The sequence below is a fragment of the Cetorhinus maximus genome, chromosome 12 (genome assembly GCF_964194155.1).
Source record: "Cetorhinus maximus chromosome 12, sCetMax3.hap1.1, whole genome shotgun sequence".
In the NCBI taxonomy this organism is placed as follows: domain Eukaryota; kingdom Metazoa; phylum Chordata; class Chondrichthyes; order Lamniformes; family Cetorhinidae; genus Cetorhinus; species Cetorhinus maximus.
In genome coordinates, this window is record NC_135890.1 from 24,928,982 (window position 1) to 24,952,631 (window position 23,650).

At 44.1% G+C, this 23,650-nt stretch overlaps 1 protein-coding gene across 1 annotated transcript in view; it reads right to left on the minus strand.

The window, feature by feature from the left end:
- lhfpl3 (LHFPL tetraspan subfamily member 3) overlaps positions 1–23,650 on the minus strand; it is a 332,577-nt gene that overhangs the window by 387 nt on the left and 308,540 nt on the right. The gene's annotated exons all lie outside the window — the stretch shown is intronic.

Consider the following 23,650-nt stretch of genomic DNA (forward strand, 5'->3'; position numbering starts at 1 on the left):
ATCTGAAAAGAATGACACTTCACACCTATACTTGTAGATGTTTAGTGGTGGATAAATTATTTGGCAGCAATTAATACATTGTTAAAAATTCACTTGCACTTGAATGCACCAGCCCTAATTTTTTCTGACGTTTTTAGCGGATAAGTACCGCAATTCTATGCCCTTCCATGTGTTCCAATGCCGAGTCGTTCAGCAAGGTACCGCCGTAGAGAAGCTTGTGGGAGATCAAGGAAAATTCAAATTGGACAACTTGATTTCACCATTTAACTGCTTATCTGGCACTGAAAGTTGCCTTATGATTTACTCCTTAATGATAGTCAACCCTGATAACCTCACCATTATTTCTACTGGAATATGCTAGCCATTAATAAGCACTGTTATGAATTCCCAGGTTTAGTAACAACAGCTGCTCCCATAAATTTAATTGTGCAGCCTCTCTGCCCAAAAGCTGGACTTCCCTTTGCTATTTGCATCTTTTTTTTAAAAAAGCTTGAGCTCAGCAACAGCTTTTAGACAGAACAAAAACAAAAATACCTGGAAAAACTCAGCAGGTCTGGCAGCATCTGCGGAGAGGACCACAGTTAACGTTTCGAGTCCGCATGACTCTTCAACAGAACTAAGGAAAAATAGAAAAGGGGTGAAATATATGGGGGGTGGGGGGGGGCAAGAAGAGCTGGATAGAGGGCCAGTGATAGGTGGAGATAACCAAAAGATGCCACAGATGTCTATGACATCTTTTGGTTATCTCCACCTATCACTGGCCCTCTATCCAGCTCTTCTTGTCCCCGTCCCCCCCTAAACCAGCTTAGTTTCACCCCTTTTCTATTTTTCCTTAGTTCTGTTGAAGTCATGCGGACTCGAAACATTAACTGTGCTCCTCTCCACAGATGCTGCCAGACCTGCTGAGTTTTTCCAGGTATTTTTGTTTTTGATTTCCAGCATCCGCAGTTTTTTGCTTTTATCTTAGCTTTTAGACAGAACTGGCTGCAAACATTCCATTCTTCCTCCCCAAAAACAAGAAGAGTTCAATTAAATAAAAGCAAAACACTGCAGATGCTGGAAATCTGAAACAAAAACAAAATGCTGGAAAATTCAGCAGGTCTAGCAGCATCTATAGAGAGAGGAACAGAGTTAATGTTTCGAGTCCATATGACCCTTCTTCAGAACTGTGGAGATGTGATGAAATTTATACTGTTTAAGGGAGGTGGAGCTGGATAGAAGGCCAGCGATGGGTGGGGACAAAGATGTCATGAACTAAATGACAAAGGGAGTGTTAATGGTAGTGGTTAGTGCTAAAAAAAAAGGGTGCTGATAGTGGCACCAAAGGTAAGAAAGCAGAAATGTGATAATAGCAGAACAAGGGTAGCATTGTGTGAAAGAACAACATGGAACAAGTAACAGATGATCCTGTTTGGGGGGGGGGGGGGGGGGGAGGATAGAAAGAGGGATAAAATCATGGATAAATGAATAAAAATAAGTGGATAAAAATGATTAGAAAAAAGGGCGTGAGGAGGGAAGAGAGAGTTCATGGTCTGAAGCTGAACTTTAAGAGTTCAATTAACCCAACTTGGCAATAACCCCTGCAGAGTTCAAATGAACGGAAATGTCATGATGTCTCATGTAAAGTATTCAGAATGTGAGCTTAAGATGTCCTGTCAGAAACATATTACACAACTGTTCGCCCTGCTGTCTTGTGGATTAACGCCTTTAAGCAAGGTTTAATTTTGAAGAGAGAACCCCTAGATCATTTATTAGGCAAAATGGTCAAGGAACCTGATCTGTGACGAGCACCTTGGGACATTGAAGGCATCATTTATGTGCAATTCGTTGCTATGTCATCACCTTATCAATACAATGGGAGAATTTTCTCAGGGTCTCAAAGGCGCATTTTTCCAGTAGGAAATTTCACCGACCTCACAAGCGCTTCCAGCTCGCCAGGTACCAGGAAGCGCGTGCAGAGCGGGTGGTTGGAGCGCCATGGCAAATAAATTAAACCTACTGCCTTAGGGTGCAAATTGGCAAGCCTGAAGTCCTCTGCAGCCAGGGACTTTCCAGTTTCCTTCCAGTCTCCTGGAGACTACAATAAGGAAGAGTGCTGCTTGGCGACGCGGTTGCTGCTGCCTCCAGCTGTTGGACTCCTCCCATTTTGTCCAACCCTCGCGTCCCATGCACACCAGCAGCACCCTCACAGCATACACAGTGAAAGCTGCTGGCCAACCTTGCTAGTGGGAGGCGCTGTGCTGCAGCGAGAGCGGCTGGGACCCCCCCCCCCGCCACCCCCACGACATACACACACACACACACACAAAGTCCCAGTTGTGGGAAACGTTTAAAGCCCAGAAGATTTTTCCCAAAATGCGAACAGCAGAGTGACTTAAGAATTAAATCAGGATCGCTAAAGCCCTCTATAACAGCAAAGAGGCGAAGGAAAAAAAAAAAATGTTTTTCCATTACGTGTGTGGAAAAACTCCAAAAATGGCATAGCACTTATTTTGTAATAAACCCTAGCCTCTCTCCCCTCCTTTATCTCATGAAAATGAAACAACAAGATATGAGTCACAAACACCGGAAACACTAACACCAGCCATTGCTAGATAGATTCGACATGTTGGATTTGTTGCAGATGCAGAGATTTCCGATGTTCTACAGCTAGCTACACAAGGATAGAGAAAGGACAATAGGGAGCGAGCGGAAATGTTTCAGTGATACCCGAAGTGAAGACTCAAAAATATGACTATTATATAGAACTTGGGAAAGTTTAGGCAAGGGTGCACTGTGCAGAAACCGGTTGTGAAGAATAGCACCACGTACTTCGGAGTGTTAGTAGCAGAAGTGTCATCACAGAACCGCAACAAATGGCAAATGGACACCATTACGCACAGTGCACTGATCTAAGGAGTTAATTCCAACAATTTTTTTGTATGTGTGTGTGTTGTGGTCGTCTCATTACAAAGTATCTTGTATTGTGTATTACCAAGCTCAAGTGAATCATTTCCACTTGTTATATTGTAAATCAGAAAAGTTTCATCCAATTTCTGAATGGATTGCTCATTTTACAGTCAAACAATAGGTTAAAACCTAGGAGATCAAGGCGTCTGCCATTTTTCTTTGCCTCAAACTGTTGGGAAGTCTATGAAAGAATCTGCTTCCTCCCTTCCATCCCCACTAAGACCAGAATCCATATTTGAATTATGGCCCTAAACCTGCATTTTACCTTCTATGATAATCAGCACCATGCCATATTTGAATGCATTTACCCTGAGCACTTTCATGTATGCTTTCGAAATACTGTTAGAATGTTGTTGTACGCAAATTGGCCTACATGACAACAATGATTATGTTTCAAAAGCACTTCAAGTCCTTTGGGGCAAAAAAACCCCCCAAAAAATGCTGGAAATACTCAGCAGGTTTTTATTTCAGATTTCCAGTATTCACGGTATTTTGCTTTTGTTATGCGCTTTTTAAAGATTCTGAGAACACGCAAAGTGCTATATTCGAGTTCTTTCTTTCTCTGTTCTACCTCAGACCCTTTGACCCAACTGGTTAATGCTCCACACAAGTGACCTCCCATTCCTATTGTTTTTGTCCAAGGACACTTATTAATAAATCGCGTTTCCCGACCTCAGGACCTAAACCTTAAAAGTATTGCATTGGCTGTAAAGCGCTTTGGGATATCCGGTGGTCCCGAAAGATGCTCTATAAATTCAAGTTTTTTAAAACTCAAAACGGATTTCAATTGAGGTGCAATTTTAGATAATTGCCATAAGGTGGCATCGTCTCCCATTTTAAAATGAAAGTCCTATTAAAAGTACAAGAATTGAGCAAAAGTGAAATAATTTTAATAAACATGGAATTCAATAATTGTGCGCAGAGCAACTTAAGTAAACTCTAACTTCAGATTGTATTTAAACACAAGAATCTGATTTTCACGAATAAGTCATACGTGACCATATTACACATACAACAAAATAAAGATAACTGGAGAATGATTTCCATTTTTAACATGCTGCCAGTGAGGGCCTCTATTTAAACAGGCATTACATTTTGATTCTGCTTTTGCTTTTAATAACTGAGTTGTAACTTTATGAGTCTGTTCAACAGAATCAGAAAAGAAATGGAAAATGCTACTGGAGGCATATATGATACTTAAACAGGATAGTGAAAATAAACCAAAAGAGCACTTTCAGGTACACTAGGGCCGAAGGACAAAAGGAACACAAGTTCAGGACGGTGCACTGCAGACAAGCATCAGGAAGGATGTCTTTGCACAGAGGATGATCAACAGCTGGAATGGTTGCCTGAGCAGTGATTTAGACAAAGACACTGAATTTATTTAACAAACAGCTAGATGCTGTCATGGGGAGGCAGGAGCTTTTCTTAGAGCATGAGATCAAATGGGATGATTGGCCTTCTTTGTTCCAACCTATCCTGTGATTTTGCACAAATAGTTTCAAGCCTGCAATTGTGAACTGTCTCAGAAATGGAAAAGTAATTTTAGATAGAACAAGTGCAGATGAAAGCATTTCACAGCTTGCATGAACAGGTTTTGAAAACAGCAATAAAAACAGAAAGTACCAAAAAAAAACTCAACAGGTCTGGCAGCCTCTGTGGAGAGAGAAACAGAGTTAACATTTCAAGTCCAATATAACTCTGCTTCAGAACTGGATGCTGCCAGACCTGCTGAGTTTTTCCAGCGCTTTCTCTTTTTATTTCAGATCTCAGGATCCACAGTATTTTGATTTTATTGAAAACAGCAATGTTCTGAATGTGGAAAGTATATTTTTTCTTCCCAATTTACATCTTCAGCAGCAGTCAAAAGTAGAATCTCCATGAAGTGCTATGTAGAGATGGGACATGAATTGTATTTGATATCTATCTCCCATGAGTCTCATTTAAATAAATTATGATATGGTTTAGGGGAGTTAAAAAGGGTGAACTAACACAATTATTCACATTCTGTGCAGAGGCAGTGCTGTGTGATGCCATAGTTCTTGACAATAAATCTGGATCACTTTTTTTAGTTTCCACTGTGAAATAAATCAAAAATTCTGACAATTTTACAAGAAGTGCAGAATATCATCAAATCAAACAGATTAATCTACACAATGTTGCTGTTAGGATGTATAATTCAAAATCTACAGGTTACCTACTGTGCTCTAATGAAATTTGATGGTCTTGCTGCGCACTGGAGATTCATCACGGTGCCCTGATTACAGATTCCTAACAACTCACAAGGAAAAGAAATTGGAAAAGGACCTATTGTATTAAACATATACACCAGGTTTCATTCACTTACTTTACAAGTCAAAAATGCTGTGACAACATTAAAGCATCCAGCTGGAAATTTCAGGCTCCAAAGCATAAATATCTATTTACAAAATGTATTTAGAACCTGGCTTACTAACATAAGAACATAAGAAATAGGAGCAACTGTAGGCCAATCGACCCCTCAAGCCTGCTCTGCCATTCAATAAGATCATGGCTGATCTGATTGTGGCTTCTACTCCACTTCTCTGCCTGAGAAATTCCTCCTCATCTCCATTTTAAATGGGAGACCCTTATTTTTAAATTGTGCTCCCTAGTTCCAAATACCCCCATGAGAGGAAACATCCTCTCAGCATCTACCCTGTCAAGCCCTCTCAGAATCTTACATGATTCAATAAGATCACCTACCATTCTTCTAAATGCCAATGAGTTAGCCCAGGCCCAACCTGGTCAACCTTTCTTCATGAGACAACCTCTTCATCCCAGGAATCAGCCAAGAGAACCTTCCCTGAACCGCTTCCAAGGCAAGTATATCCCTCCTTAAGTTAGGAGACCAAAACTGCACACAATACTCTAGATGTGTTCTCACCAATGCCCTGTACAGTTGTAGCAAAACGTCCCTACTTATATACTCCAGCCCCATTGCAATAAAGGCCAACATTAAGTTTGTCTTAATTACTTGCTCTAACTGCATGCTGACTTTTTCTGATTAATGTACAAGGACACCCAGATCACAGAAACACAGAATTTTAACAGCACAGAAGGGGGCCATTTGGCACACCATGTTTGCACCAGGTCTCCATATGAGCCTTATGACCTAGTGCCATTGCCCTGCCTTTTCCCCATATGCTTGCACATTGTTTCTATTCAAATAATCACCCAATGCCCTCTTGAATGCCTCAAATGAACCTGCCTCCACCACATTTCCAGGCAGTGCATTCCAGAACCACTTGTTGTGTGAAAAAGTATTTTTCTCACATCACATTTGCTTCTTTTACAAATCATTTTAAATCTGTGTCCTCTCATTCTTGATCAAGCAGGAACAGTTTCTCCCTATCTACTCTGTCCTGCCCCCTCATGATTTTGAACATCTCTATCAAATCTCTTCTTAGCCTTCTCCTCTCCAAGGAGAACAGCCCCAATCTCTCCAATCCGTCCTCATAGCTGAAGATTTTCATCCCTGGAACCATTCTTGTAAACCTCTTCTGCAGTCTCTTCAATGTGTTCACATCCTTCCTATAGTGTGGTGCCCAGAACTGTACACAATACTCCAGCTGAGGTCTAACAAGTGTCATATATAAATTCAGCATAACCTCCCTGCTCTTGTACTCTATGCCCCTATTAATATAGCCCAGGATCTTATATGCTTTATTAACTGCTCTCTCCACCTGTCATACCACCTTCAATGATCCATGCACATATACACCCAAGTCTTTCTGCTCCTGCACCCACTTCAAGATTTCACCCCTTATTTTATATTGTCTGCCCATGTTCTTCCTACCAAAAAGTATCACCTCACACTTCTCTGCATTGAACTTCATCTGCCACCTATCTGCCCACTCCATCAACTTGTCTATGTCCTCTTGAAGTTCCACACCATCCTCCTCGCAATTCACAACACTCCCAAGCTTTGTATCATCCGCAAACTTTGGAACTGTCCACTGCACACCAAGATCTAGATCATTAATATATATCAGGAAAAGCAAGGGTCCCAATACCGATCCCTGGGGAACTCCACTACAAACCTTCCTCCAGCCCGAAAAATATCCATCGACCATTACTCTCTGCTTCCTATATTTTCAGCCAATTTTATATCCACGTTGCTACTGTCCCTTTTATTCCATGAACAATAACTTTTCTCACAAGTCTGTTGTGTGGCACTGTCTCAAATGCCTTTTGAAAGCCCATGCACACCACATCAACAACATTACCCTCATTGACCTTTTCTGTTACCTCTTCAAAAAACTCCAGCAAGTTAGTTAATTACGATTTCCTCTTTAGAAATCCATGCTGGCTCTTCCTTATCAATCCATATTTTTCCATGTGACTACTAATTCTATCCCGAATAATTGTTTCTAGAATCTTGCCCACCCCTGAAGTTAACCTGACTGGTCTGTAATTGCGGGGCTTATCCTTACAACCTTTTTTGAACAAGGACGTAATGTTTGCAATTCTCCAGTCCTCTGGCACCAGCCCCGAGTCTAGGGAAAACAAAAAGATTATGGCCAGTGCCCCTGAAATTTCTACTCTCACTTCCTTCAATATCCTTGGATGCATCTCATCCGGTCCCGGTGCATTGTCAACTTTAAGTACTGACAGTCTTTTCAACACCTTTTCCATGTCAATTTTGAAACCTTCTGTTGACAGAGTTTCCTCATCTCTCACCATGGCCTGGGTAGCATCTACCTCCTTTGTAAAGACGGATGCAAAGTATTCATTTAATAACTCAGCCATGGCCCCTTCGTCTATGTATAAATTCCCTTTTAGGTCCCTAATCAGCCCTACTATTCCTTTTACCACCCTTTTACTATTTATATGTCTAAAGAAGACTTTGGAATTACCCTTTGTGGATGGCTGCCAGTTTTTTCTCATAACCCCTCTTCGCTTCTCTAATATGCCTTTTCACCTCCCCTCTGAACCTTCTGTATTCCTCTTGGTTCTCAATTGTATTTTCTACCTGACACCTGCCATAAGCGCACTTTTTCTTCTTTATCTTAATTTCAATCTCCTTTTTCATTCAGGGAGCTCTGGATTTGTTTGCCCTACTTTTCCCTTTCGATGAGATATGCCTTGACTGTACCTGAGCCAATTCTTTTTTGAAGGTAGTCCATTATTCAGGTAATGTTTTTCCTGCCAATCTTTCGTTCCAGTCTACCTGGCCCAGCTCCATTCTCGCACCATCGAAGTCAGCTCTCGTCCAGCTAATTATTCTTACTTTGGATTGCCTATCGTCCTTTTCTATCATCATCCTAAAATATACAATACAATGATCAATGTCTCCTAAATGTTCCCCCACTGACACTTGATCTACTTGGCCCACCTCATTTCCAAGAACCAAGTCCAACAGTGTGTCTTTTCCCATTGAATTGGACACATACTGCTGTAGAAAATTCTCCTGAACACAATCTAAGAACTTTTGCCCCTCTCCACCCTTTATACTACCACTGTCCCAGTCTACATTTGGGTAATTAAAGTCACCCATTATAACTACTCTATAATGCCTGCATCTCTCTGTAATTTCCCTGCAGATTTGTTCTTCTATGGCCTAGTTGGCGGTCTATAGACTACACACATCAATGTAATTGCATCCTTTTTGTTCCTTAGCTCTAGCCAAATTGATTCTGTCCTTGAACTCTCTGGGACATCCTCTTTCTCCAGCACGGCAATGCTCTCCTTAACCAATATTGGCACCCCTCCTGCTGTCCTTCCTCTCCTATCTCTTCTGAACACCTTGTATCCGGGAATATTTAACACCCAGTTCTGCCCTTCCTTGAGCCAGGTCCTCTATTATCGCCACAACATCATATCTCCACATGGCAATCTGTGCCTGTAACTCTCCGATCTTGTTTACTATACTCCGTGCATTCACATACATGCATAGTAACCCCGATTTAGATTTTGTTACTTTCTTCCTTGCAGCCTGACTTTACCTATTAACTTACTATTCTCTATAATAGTGCTATCTATCCCTCCCAGTATTTTGCGCAGCCTGGTATTCCTCTCTAATATTTTCCCTTGGTTCCCACACCCCTGCCGAGTTAGTTTAAAGCCCTCCCAACAGCACTAGCAAAACGCCCCACAAGGAACTCAGTCCCGGCTCTGTTCAGGTGCAACCCATCCGGCTTGTACAGGTGCCATCTCCCCCAGAGCCAGACCCAGTGCTCCAGGAATCTAACGCCCTCCCTCCTGCGCCATCTTTCCAGCCACGCATTCATCTGCTTTATCCTCCTATTTCTGTACTCACTGGCATGTGTCACTGGGAATAAACCGGAGATTACTACATTTGAGGTCCTGCTTGCTAATTTTCTACCTAGCTCCCTAAATTCTGATTGCAGGACTACATCCCCCTTCCTACCTAAGTCATTGTTACCAATGTGGACCATGACCTCTTGCTGATCACCCTCTCCCAGAAGAATGTCCTGCAGCCGTTCTATGACATCCTTGACCTTGGCACCAGGGAGGCAACATATCATCCTGGAGTCAGTCTACGGCCACAGAAATGCCTGTCTATTCCTCTAACCAATGAATCCCCTATCGCTATAGCTCTTCCTTCTTCCTCCCCTCCTGTATAGCCGAGCCACTCGTGGTGCCACAAACTTGGCTTTGACTGCACTCCTCTGAGGAACCAACACCTTCACCAGCTTCCAAAACGGAAAACCGATTTGTAAGCAGGACTTCAGGGGACTCCTGCACTACCTGCCTGCTTCTCTTGGACTGTCTCATGGTCATGCATTCCCTCTCTGTCTCCAGGCCCTTAAGTTGCTGTGTGATCATCTGCACTGCAGCATTCTGCAGTTTCTCTCTCTTTAATTAATATTCTGTTTTTCTATTCCTCCTGCCAAAGTGGAAAACCTCACACTTTCTCACATTACATTCCATCTGCCTATTTTTGCCCACTCACTTAGCCTATCTTTATTCTTTATATCCTCCTCACAACTTGGTGTCCTACCTAACTTTGTATCATCAGCAAATGAGGCTACAACACAGTTGGTCCCTTCATCCAAGTCATTAATACAGATCATAAATAGGTGAGGCCCAAGCACTGATTCCTTTTGGTTTCCATCCTGAAAATGACCCATTTATCCCAACTCTGTTTCTTGTTTGTTAGCCAGTCCTTTATCCATGTGGCACATTATCAAATGCCTTTTGGAAATCCAAATACACTATATCTCCTGGTTCCCCTTCATCCACCCTGCTTGTTATATCTTCAAAGGACTCTAATAAATTTGTCAAACATGGTTTCCCTTTCATAAAACCATGTTAACTCTGCCTAATAGTATCATCATTTTCTAAATGTTCTGCTAATACCTCTCTAATAATGGATTCTAGCTTTTTCCCCAATGACATACATTAGGCTAACTAGCCATGGTTTCCTGCTTTCTGTCTTCCTCTTTTCTTGAACAGAAGTGTTACATTAGCAATTTTCTAATCTGCTGGGACTTTTCCAGAATCCAGGGAATTTTGAAAGATTGCAACCAATGCATCCACTATCTCCACAGCCACTTTCTTTACGATCCGAGGATGCAGGCCATCAGGCCTTAAATTCCATTTGTTTCCCCGTTATTTTTTCGCCAGTGATAGTTTTAAGTTCCTCCCTCCCTTTTGCCTCTTGATTTTCTACTATTCTCGGGAAGCTTTTTGTGTCTTCTACCGTGAAGACAGAATACAAAATACTTGTTCAAAGCCTATGCCATTCTATGGTTTAGAAATTAACCGGCTGAGTAACATCAAAACCTGCTTCTGCCAAGATGTGATATTAAATATTGTTGTGGACTGCATGCTTTCACCTGCATAACACCTGCGTCTGCCTCAGCCTCAGCTCACCTGCTGCTGAAACCCTCATTCATGCTTTCATTGTCTCTAGGCTCAACTATTCCAAAGTTCTCCTGGCCAACTTCCCATCTTCCACCCTGCCTAAACTTGAACTTACCCAACACTCTGCTGCCCAGATCCTAACTTGCACCTAGTCCCATTCACCCAGCACCCCGTGTTCGCTGGCCTACCAGCTCCCAGACTTGCAATACCTTGGGCAGGATTTTCCAATCCTACTTTCCTGACCAAAGTCAACATACCTTTTGCTGACCCATCAAATTATCTGTCACGCCCACTAAGATCCCCGCGGTGGAAAGGGAAAGAAATTTTGGGCCCTTGATTTTAAAATTCTCATCCTTGTTTTAAATCCCTCCTTGGCATCACTAACCCCCCCTCCCATCCCCTTCTCTGTAACCTCCTGTAGTCCTACAACCCTCTGAGATCTCAGTGCACCTCCATTTCTGGCATATGTACATCCCAATTTCAATTGCACCACCATTGGTGACTTTGTTTTCTCTCCTGGAATTCCCCCTGCCTCTCTATGCTTCTCTCCTCCTTTGAGATGCTCCCTAAACCCTACTATTTTGATCACCTGTCGGAATCTTCAAGGAAACATATTTTATGAACTTCCTGTTCTTGAGACTTTCTAAACTGATTTTTAAATAAGATATTAAAGCAGCCAGGAAAGTTTATTAGTACTGTCTTATCAGCCTGATATGATATTAAAATAGCAAGGAATGGTACCTGTGCTATTTGTCACATCAGCCCAGTTTGCCATGAAGTGGTCTGATATTGGTGAGTATGCGCATTTGCCTACACCAAATTCCCCATGTCACCTGTGTCACATGAGTGAGTCTCCATGTAGAGGCCAGGTGTTCCCCTGCAGGGAGAAAGGGAAAGTCAGAGAGAGTGTTACCCCTTGATGACTGTACTACATCTTCCAGTGACCACAGGGACCTGGGAGCAAACCATCCTACTATCTTCTTGTGGTCTGGGGAGCTCCGAGAAAGAGGAAAGAAATAAAAATCCTCAAATACAGAGAACTGATAACATAAAAATCCCAGCAGTTTAGATCTGTGTATTGCAAATCTTTTGAGGATATGACAGAAACAAAAGCATCACAATGTGAAGTAACCGTAGTTAACTTCCCCATATACTTCTGTATTTTAAGAAAAATACTGAAAATGTTTGAAGACTATTATTCAGAAGAAAATGGGTATGAAATCCTGAAAGGATTAATTTATCTGGAAGACCTAGTCCTGTATAGCAGCACATTAAAAGCATGAACTATCAGAGCACAAATCTAATGCAACAGTCTCTGTAACCACAAAATGGGTACGAGAGACAGTTCAATATTTACTATGAGCAAGAATAATATTAGCCTTGATTGATCATATTGAATGGCGGAGTAGGCTCGAGGGGCCTAATGGCCTACCCCTGCTCCTTTCCCTTATGTTCTCACACCGACAGCACACCAAAGCTCAAATGCTGCACAATTTCCTGTCAGAGCAAGCGCTTGTATACCAGCAGGTGGCTACAAAAATCAGTTTATCCAGAGAGAAAAGCTCAAGCTCCAGTATAAATATGGATAAAGAGGAGTCTCAGTGACAGCAAAAACACCACAGTGGTAGCAGCAAGAGGGTTTACTTTATGGAGATGATAATCCGTGAGGGGATCCTGCAGGATTGAGGCCAAGGTGAAGTGGATTACTGATTTAAATTTCATTACAATGACACTGCAGTTACGTGCTCAGGAAATACAAAAGTCTTAAAACCGCACGGTCACAATAGCCAGGAAAACCATTTGTGATTTTCATCACAATATCTCATGCGAATGATATGCTGATGCATTTTGATGTGATTTGTGTTATTGTGTAATACTACTGTGTAGTATATGATTTTTCCCTTGCTACCAGGGTCACTGAGTCATCTGTAATCGCTCTTTCAGCTGCCTTGCTTCAGATCAGCCATTTGTACACACATCAAGATTGATGCTAGGACATTGAGCTTGTCTGGCTCAGTTCATCATTAACTGCTGAATCATGGGTGCTGCATTTTTATTTTCTTAGGTAGGGTTAAGAATGATTCTTGGTGTAGTTTTTAACCAAAGATCACATACTTTTTATTTGTTTATTGGATAGAAATTGATGGCAAGGCCAACATTTATTACTCGTCCCTAACTGCCCTTGAGAAGGTGGTGGTGACCCACCTACTTTGAACTGCTGCAATCCATGTGGTGTAGGTACAGACCACAGTGCTTCTGGGGAGGAAGTTCCAGGATTTTGACCCAATGACAGTGAAGGAATAGCAACATACTTCCAAGTCAAGATGGTGTGGGAGTTGGAAGTATGTTGCAGGTCATAGTAAAGATTGTGGATTTGGAAGGTGTGGTTGTAGGAGGCTTGGCGAGTTGCTGCAAAGCATCTTGTAGGTGGTACATACTGCTGCCATTGTGCACCAGTGGTGGAGGGAATGTATTTTTAAGGTAGTGGGTGGGGTGTCGATCAAGCACGTCGATTTGTCTTGGATGTTCAAACATCTTGAATGTTGCTGGTCCTGCACTCATCCAGGCAAGTAGGCAGTATTCTATCACACTCCTATCTTGTATCTTATAGGTGGTGGAAAGGTTTTGGGGAGCCAGGAGGTGAGTTACTCGCTGCAGGATTCCCAATCTCTGATTTGCTTTTGTAGCCACAGTATTCATGTAGCCAGTACAGTTAAGTTTCTATTCAATGTTAAACCCCAGAATGTTGATGTTGGGGGAATTAAGTGATGGTAATGCTGTTGAATACCAAGAAGAGATGGTTAAATTTTCTCTTGTTGGAGATGGTCATTGCCTGGCACTTGTGTGATGCAAATATTACTTGCCATCTTTCAGCCCAAGCTTGAATATTGTCCTGTCCTTGCACAAAAATTCCCACTTCTGACCTTATGATGGAGGGAAGGTCATTGATGATGCAGTTAAAAATAGTTGGAGCTACAGCACTGCCCTGAGGAATCCTTGCAATGATGTCCTGGGGTTGAGATAATTGGCCTCCGACAAGTTACAATCAGCTTCCTTTGTGCTAGGTATGATATCGTCAATGAAGAGTTCACCTTCTGATTCCCATTGACATTAAATATTGGTAAACCAAACTACATAGTAGAGTCATATATTGTTCTAACATGAAAAATTAGCTAAAGCTTGTCTCTCTCCACAGAACTTGCTGTTATTTGGGAGCAAGGCTCAAATGTCAGACTTGATCTACTGTGAGAACTGATTTTAAATCATGCTACAAAAGTTACTTCTAATACACATCTTCAGTTACATTTTGTAATCCTGAACTATATTTATTTGAAGTCAGTTGGCTGATGTAATCAAGGAGCGTAGGGGGGACATTTTCCAGTTGTTACTGGAGGGCAAAGCAGAACACTGGATTCTAACCAAACCTAGCAGACAATAAATCAAATGTTTTAATTGAAAAAAACTGGTGGATCTATTTAACCATCTACCAAGGAACATTGGTTTACCATAACACCATAACATGCAATTAAAGCACTTTTCCTGGTATTCTGGGATCTAGGACTAGATTTTAAAAATACCCTGTAAAATGCATAATGCTCATTACAAACATACACTGTTTGGCACTGTGCCACTTAAAACATTGCCAAAGAGAACAAGTGTGTGGTGACTAGGAACTGCATTTTACATTATCCTATCTGTTTCTTGTTTTATGTAACCTTTGCTGAATTTGTTTAGCATTGTAATGCTCTTAAGATTCTGTCAAAGAAACACAGCAAGAGACACAGAGATTAGCAATAGGTTAAAAAATTCAAAATACCATCTGCAATCCCAAAACATTGCCAAGATTATAGTGCTAAAAAAAAAAGCAACTGGAGTTACGAGGGTAAATTTAAATGACCTTTTTCCTCAGTCCTCCTGGTACCAGAGTCATGACAAACGTGTGAAGAGCTGGCAGGCCACGTCTCAGCTCATTTTACATCACTGTTTGATTCGGGGATTCTCCTGGAGGTGCAGAGCTTGTCCTGCCCCTGCAATATTCACTAGGCAATCTGAAGCATACTTATGAAGTGGAAGTGAATGTTCCTGGCCTCCCATCTCATTTATCCATTCATTCAATTGCTTGGTGCCCCAGGACAGGGGCATCAGTAGAACATAATTTTGTGAATAGTCACTGGATCCATGGGGGAGAGGCCTCTATCTGCTTCACTCTCATGCCCCTTCTGCCATTGCTAAGCCCTGCCAGCAAGGGGTGGGGGTTTGTGTTAGGGACGCCTTGGCCAGAGCAAGAAGTACCAGTAAATCTGGGGTTGGATAGATGCAACCCACTAGTCAGTAATAAATCCAATAAGGAATTCAAGGGAAAATTCTTTACCCACGGAGTGGTTGGAATGTGGAACTCACTACCCTAGGAAGCAGATGCAGCAAACAATAGATGCATTTAAGAGTAATCTAGCTAATCTGCATGTCCAAATGCAGCAAGACCTGGACAATATCCAGACTTGGGCTGAAAAGTGGCAAGTAACATTCACGCCACACAAGTGCCAGGCAATGACCATCTCCAACAAGAGAGAATCTAAACTTTGCTCCCTGACGTTCAATTGCATTACCGCCACTGAATCCCCCACTATCAACATCCTGGGGGTTACCATTGACCAGAAACTGAATTGGACCTGCCATATAAATACTGTGGCTACAAGAGCAGGTCAGAGGCTAGGAATCCTGTGACGAGTAACTCACCTCCTGACTCCCCAAAGCCTGTCCACCATCTACAAGTCACAAGTCAGGAGTGTGATGCAATACTCTCCACTTGCCTGGATAAGTGCAGCTCCCACAACACTCAGGAAGCTTGACACCATCCAGGACAAAACAGCCCGCTTGATTGGCACCACATCTACAAACATTCACTCCCTCCACCGCTGACGCACAGTAGCAGCAGTGTGTACCATTTACAAGGTGCACTGCAGAAACTCACCAAGGTGCCTTAGATAGCACCTTCCAAACCCATGACCACTACCATCTAAAAGGACAAAGGCAGCAGATGGATGGTAATACCACCACCTGGAAGTTCCCCTCCAAGCCACTCACCATCCTGACTTGGAAATATATCGCTGTTCCTTCACTGTCGCTGGGTCAAAATCCTGGAACTCTCTTCCTAACAGCACTGTGGGTGTACCTACACCACATGGACTGCAGTGGTTCAAGTGGGCACCTGACAACCACCTTCTCAAGGACAACTAGGTACGGGCAATAAATGCTGGCCCAACCAGCGAAGCCCACATCCCATAAAAAAATTTAAAAAGCTAGCTGAGGGGACAAGGAATAGAAGGGTTTTCTGATAGGGTTAGATGAAGTAGGGTGAGACGAAGCTAGTGTGCATGGATGCTGATACAGAACTGTAGGGCCAAATGTTCTGTTTTCAGGAACATAGGAAATAGGAACAGGAGTAGGCCATTCCACCCCTCAATCCTGCTCCACCATTCAAATAGATCATGACTGATCTTCTACTTCAATGCCATTTTCCCGCACTATCCCCATATCCCTCAATGTCTTTACTATCTAGAAATCTATCAATCTGTCTTGAACATACTCAATAACTCCACAGTCCGCTGGGGTAGAGAATTCCAAAGATTTACCACCCTCTGAGTGAAGAAATTTCTCCTCCTTTCAATCCTCAATGGCCTACCTCTTATTCTTAGACTGTGTCCCCTGGTTCTAGACCACCCCACCCCCCCAACCCCCCCAGCCAGGGGAAACATCTTTCCTGCATCTACCCTGATGAGCCCTTTAAAAATGTTGTATGTTTCAATGAGGTCACCCTTATTCTTCTGAACTCCAATGAACACTGGCCCAGTCTCCTCAATCTCTCCTCGTAGGACAATCCTGCCAACCCAGGAATCAGTCTGGTGAACCTTTGTTGTACTCCCTCTATGCAAAGTATATCCTTCCTTTGGTAGGAAGACCAAAACTGTATGCAGTACTCTGGTGCAGTCTCACAAAGGCTCTATACAATTGCAGCAAGACAACTTTACTCCTGTCCTCAAATCCTCTTGTAATAAAAGCTAACATACCACTTGTCTTAGTAATTTCTTGCTGCACCTGCATGCTCGCTGTCAGTGACTCATGAACAAGGACAGCCAGGTCCCTTCGGACATCAACACTTCCCAATTTCTCACCACTTAAAAAATACTCTGCATTTCTGTTTTTCCTACCAAAGTGGATAACTTCATATTTTTTCACATTATATTCCATCTGCTATGTTCTTGTCCACTCACTTAGCCTGTTTAAATCCCCTTGAAGCATCTTTGGATCCTCCTCACAACTCATATTCCCACCAAGTTTTGTGTCATCAGCAAAATTGGAAATATTACATTTGGTCCCCACACCCAAATCATTGATATAGATTGTGAATAGCTGGGCCCAAGCACTGATCCTTGCAGTACCCCACTAGTCACAGCCTGCTAACCAGAGAATGACCTGTTTATCCCCATTCTCTGTTTTCTGTCCGTTAACCAATTCTCAATCCATGCCAGAATATTACCCCCAATCCCATGTGCTTTAATTTCATTTACTAACTCTTGTGTGGGACCTTATCAAAAGCTTTCTGAAAATCCAAATACACCACATCCACTGGTTCCTCCTTGTATATTCTGCAAGTTACAACCTCAAAAAACTACAACAAGTTTGTCAAACATGATTTTCCTTTCATAAATCTATGTTGACTCTGCCAAGTCCTATTATTATTTTCTAAGTGTTCAGTAATCACATACTTTATTAAAGATTCTAGCATTTTCCCCACTACTGACGTCAGGCTAACAGGTCTGTAGTTCCCCATTTTCTATCCCTCCTTTCTTAAATAGTGGGGTTACATTTCCTTCCAATCTGCAGGAACCGTTCCAGAATCTATAGAATTTTGGAAGATGATCACTAATGCGTCCACCACCCCTACAGGTGCTTCTTTCAACACCCTGGGATGTGGATCATCAGGTTCAGGGAATTTACCAACTTTCAATCCCATTAATTTCTCCAGTCCTACTTTTTTACTAACACTAATTTATTTCAGTTTCTCATTCCCGCTAGTCCCTTGGTTCTCTAGTATTTCTGGGAGGTGGGGGGCAGTGGTGAGAAGAAAATGACCAGGCAAATGGAAAAAACATGTCTAAGATGAGCACTCTTCCACAGCTGAGACTGTTTAACTTGAGCTCAATTGACATGCTTAGAGTTAGGCTAGTCAAACAATTGTGCCCACTCAAGCAGCATTAATTCCTGAGCGTGCCAATGATTGCTCATCTACTTTTAACCCCTCGTGCGTAGACATCAAAATCGATTGCATGCTATGGTGCTGCAGAGCCAGTGGGCAGATAGGCAAGCTTGAGGATCGCCTTGGGAAAGGTAGCCATGGAACACTCTTGGAGGGATACGCTCCTAATCCCTTGCATTATGTTTAAATAGACATTAAAGCCACCCTCATGGTCCAAGCAAACCGCGAAGCCTCGGAATGCAGGTTAGGACAATGCCTGCACCTCAGAGTTCAGGATGCCGCTGAGTGGCCAAAGCTGTCACCACTCGGTCATGTGGTGGGTGGGGTTTTGGTCAACCATCTTGTGTACTAAACACTGGGCATCCATGTGGTGGCCAGGACTCTCTGGCATGCATAAAGGGACCTTGAGAGGCAGCCACAGGCGATGACTTGACCAAGAGTGGTCCTTAGGAGACAATTGCTGACCCTTGTGTATCTTTGAGACTGCAGTGAGGAGACCAGCAGGAAAATGAGACCTGGTGATCTTGCTGTCTGCCTCATTGCTTTTGGCAGGCGAGAAGACAGAGAAAGATGTGGTAGGGGTGCCTGGCTTGCCAAAGGGAGGAGCAGAACCCTCAAGACCAAGGGGCAACAGGGCCTCCTCCACACACAGAGGATAAACCCCAGAGAGCTATCATTTGTAGGTGCCTCACTCGACCCAGGGTCGATAGACGGCGCAAGTGCTACCTGCAGATGAGTGAGAACCAGTGTCACCGATGACTACGGATGTTATGGGAACTGGTCACTCACGTATGCCACCTTCTGCAGGATTTGGCGCCATGGGGGACTCGGAGGGCATCCACTGCCAGTGGCAGGGAAGGTGACCACTGTGCTCAATTTCTACGGCAGCGGCTCCTCCCAAGGCTCCACAGGTGACCTGTGCGGGATCCCACAAGCCTCCACCCACAAATATATCCAGGAGGTCACAGGCGACATTTTTGCCAAGGCACACAATTTTGTCAACTTTGAATGGAGATCAGGTGAGCCAGGAGGCACGAGTGCTGGGATTTGCTGAGATTTCCGGATTCCCCTAGGTGCAGGGTGCCATTGGCTGTACACACAAGGCTGTTAAATCTTCCTGGCAACCAGTAATCCAGTATGTGAACTCTCCCAACGTTCAGCTGGTCTGCAACCATAACAAATGGATCATGTAGGTTTGTGCAAGATACCCTAGGAGCGCCCATGACTTGTACATCCTCAGCAGGTCTCAGATCTGACATCTTCCAGGGTCAACACAGGCTGAAGGGCTGACTCCTCAGGGACAAGTGCTACCCGCAAAGGACTGAAAGAAGGTACAATGAGGTTCATGCCGCAACCCGGGGTTTGGTGGAACAAACCAAAAGGATCCTGAAAATGAGGTTCCGGTGCCTTGACAAGTCCGGTGGAGCATTGCAGTACAGTCCCCAGAGGGTATCATGTATCATTGTGGCTTGCTGCGTGCTGCACAACCTGGCGATGCATAGGGGGGGGTGACCTGGACGATGAGGAGATGACAGAGCTGCACGGGGAGGAAGTCGAAGGGGATGAAGGTGATGAGGTCCTGGAAGAGGAGGATGCAGACGAGGCGGGCATAGTCATGAGGCCCTCATTGCCGCAAGATTCCAGGAGGATGACAACAAGATGCCGTGAGGACACTCCCGAGATCTTCACATTGCGTCTGGGAACGTCTGACACCTGTTTGGCTGAGAGCACTGCACATGCGCTCTGTGAAGAGGGTCATATCATGGAGACACTGCTGAGATACAGCGGGACATCGACTTTAACAGCACTTAATCCTTTGGTAGGTTTCATCACCTGTTCCTTTCAGCACCACCCCTTCACCTACCAGGAATGGTGAAGTGATTGGGCAGGTGGGGGCAGCCCTGTCTAAGGTGCTGAGAACACACAGAGAACATCACAGGACTCTGTGACGCCTGGGTACGAGATTCTTGCAGCAAATAAAAGCCACATCGAGGTGCAGGCATCACTGATCAGGGGAGTGACTTTGAAGCCAGACAATCACTGTGCTCAGAAGGTTACACACTGCACGGGGGAGAGGCCCTGGCTTGCAACACTTGCCTTCATTTTGTGCAGGAACCCAGGTTTCACATCTGACTGACACGAACACTGTTCATCATAACAGGGAGCCAAAGACAAGGAGGCATTCTTGGGAGTGTATTTACAATAGTGAACATTATGTACAAGTAATTAACACGCGTGCCCACATTGTGTAACTGATCTTCTTGACCTTTCTAACCCTGCCGCTATGTTTTTGCGTGTCCCCGATATCCACAGCAGAGGTGGAGGCGGCCTGCTGACTGCTATGCCCTGTTGTCTGTGATGACCTTGGCGGGCATCCTCTGGAGGGCCAAGACCGGAGGGTCCCAGCCTGCTTCTGGGGTCCTGCTGTGTGGTAGTTCCACCCTCCTTGGCCTGCGGAGCTGGGGCTGTGGAGATCACAGGAAGAGGGGATTCGGATGGGCCAGTTACTCCCAAAGTCATCTGAGTGGATGGCCCTGGGGCGTGCACCTGCTGATCTTCCTCCCTGTGGGTCCCCAAGGGCCCCTGGCTGACTCCTTCAGATGAAGGAGCAGCTGGGGTGAGCCCGAGATGCTCCGCACCCCTCTCGCGTTGACACTGATGGATGTCTGCAAGCGCCTCAGCGATGGAGTGCAGCCCCTGCAGCATTGCAGAACCAAGGTATCCATCGTGGCTGCCACTTTACCAGTGTTAACCTTGGTGGCTCTCCAGCACTATCACCTTTGACTGAAGGTCGGCGGATTCCTCCATCATGACTTGCAACCTGAGGAGTGCAGCAGACATCCCTTTCCAAAGTTCCCGAGCTTGTCCGCACAGCTCCAGCAGCTGAGGTATGACCGAGTCCAGAGGCTCCTCATCTGACTTAGGCTCAGCAGATTTCTGGCCTCCAACTGTCCTCCGAGTGCCAGCACCCTGGGATGCCCCTGCCTCCGCCTGCTGTGGATCAGACAGTGCGATGTGCTCACCAGATTGTGACCCTGAGGCTACTCTAGAACTAGGTCCAACCGAGTTGTGTGTCCTTGCGCTGGTGGAGGGTGTGGGTGGAGGGTGTGGGTGAGGGGTGTGGGTGGGGGGGTGTGGGTGGGGGCTGTGGGTGAGGCTGTGACAGGACTTCAATATTGGTGTCTGTGGATTCCTCTTCCATGGTGTCCTCAGGGCTGGAGCTGAGGACCTGGCTTGTGGACCCCCCTCAGTGAAAGGAGGAGAGATAATTAGTGCGTGGCCTGTGAAACAGGACACATCACTCATAGCTTGGTTGTCTGATGGATGTAGCATTGCTGGATCCTCACTTGTTGAGTGCTGCCGACCTCAATGTTAAGCACACTAACAGTCCACATCCTCAACGACCAGCTGAATTGCCCTATTTTCAAAGTCTGTCAGGACCTTGAGGTCGGACATTCCTCCACCAGTTTGCAACCTCTCCCTTTTATTGTGTGCCAGCTTGTCCTGCATGAAGACTGATGGAGAGAGTGTAAGCAGGACACCTGCCAGGCCAGATGAGAAGGATGCTCGGCATGTGTGGGTGGTGAGTGGTACCATGAACAGAATGAGGACATGATCCGCAGGGCTGATGAAGATGTTTGTGAGACAGTGAGTAGTAATGTCCCTTGAGCTGGCAGTGAGTGAGATCCCTGTGGATGTGTGATGGGTTTGAGAGTGTGTGAGTTGAGAGTGATGAGAAGAGTGACTTACCCTGGCAGAATGGAGGAGATCATTCATCCTCTTTCAGCACTCGGTGTTTGTCCTCTTTTTGAGTGTGCTGGCGCTGACCACTGCTGCCACCGCCTCCCATGCTGAATGGGTGACCTTGCGTGTTAGTCTTTGCCCAGAGCGTGGGTAGAGGGCATCGCGACGGGCCTCCACTGTGTCTAGTAGGCGTTCAAGGGGGGCATCGCTAAATTTTGGGGCAGCATACTTCCTAGCTTTGGCGGCCATCAGTTCCCGACAGCTTCCTATCCCTTGGAGAGTGTTGGCTCTGTGCAAGGGTGGCCTTTAAATATGGCGCCCAGATTACTGAAGCTCTGGTGGGGCGGATGAATCAGGTCACCCACCAGTGATCCAATGTAAAACCCGTGCCTCTGAATTTTTTTTAAACCATGTTCCACACAATGCAGGGTAAAATTGCACCATTGCCATCGGTGGGTCAAATGCTATTTTCCCCGCCTGATATCGGACTTTGCTGATTTCAGGGAAAACTCCGGCTTATGAGTGTGCTCCTCCTGTCCATTGTCCAGGAAAATATATCCTTTGTGACCAGGGACCCTATCTGAAACAAATCGTTTCACCTTCTCATGTATCAGTTTCAGCATGCAGCAAGGACAGTCTAGCAAAGAGGAACTTAGTTTATTCAACACTTGCATATTTTAAGATGAGGAGAAGGGTAATATCTTTAACTAAGTGAGTGTCTGACCAGAATAGTTAGACATAGAATAAATATCCTTTACCGCAAACTTGCGGCAAGAAGCATGTTCAATTCAGAGCTACAGGCTGGACTGACATGTCAGGACACCACATGGCAAGCAGGCAGTAGTTGACTTTTATGAGGTCACTGGGAAATTCCAGCAGAAAATTGAAAATCAAGCAGCCAGTTACATTCCGCAGTTCTGGTTGTAACCAGTGTTTTCACCAATTCCTCACCTTGACTGTCTACTCTTCACTTAAAAGGTCAAATCTTCAATAAAACTCTAAAATAACAATGAATAGATTTCTGGGGACACTGGATTCTGAAACAATAAATAGTCTGTTCCAGCATTTAGAGGACGCCATCTGATGGCTTCATCCTTAATTAATTTAAGTTTGCACTTTGGACACAGTGTGAAATTGAATGATGACATAATTCAGTCAAATGTAGCAGGAAACTTTACAGGAAAATGTACAAACTATTCAGATATATACTTTAAAACTATCATTCTAAAAAGCTATGAATGATTTTAAGTGAGTTGGTTCCAAAGACCATCAATCAATACATTATCATCTTAAGTAGATTTCAATACACACTTATCCAACAGAGCTTTAAATAAAATGAAAGCTGTTAACAGTGTGAGGAACATGTCTATCTGTTATGGAAATGTGTAGGATTGTACATTCAGTTTACTGAACTATTTGAAATATATCTACACTGTCTGTACAGACAGAATATCAATATCTTCCTCTATGCTAACATCATAGTGCTGCCTCAACCTTCATGGCAATGTTGTAAGGAAAACAAGATGCGTTTCCCTGGCTGTTGATGGGTTGAACTACTCAATCTATCCATACCGGCCAACAATACGGCCTATCCCAATCAATGCCAGAAAATATGCAGAGACAGGTAGAGATTACAGATTCATACAGTGAGCGCCACTGCATCATCCTTCTTTAAGTTGATTTTCATGGGGTATGGGTGTTGCTGGCTGGGCCAGCATTTATTGCCCATCCCTAATTGCCCTTGAGAAGGTGGTGGTGAGCCTCCTTCTTGAACTGCTACAGGCCATGTGGTGTCAGGACACCCACAGTGATGTTAGCATTCGAGAAAAACACTTTATAACCTAAAAG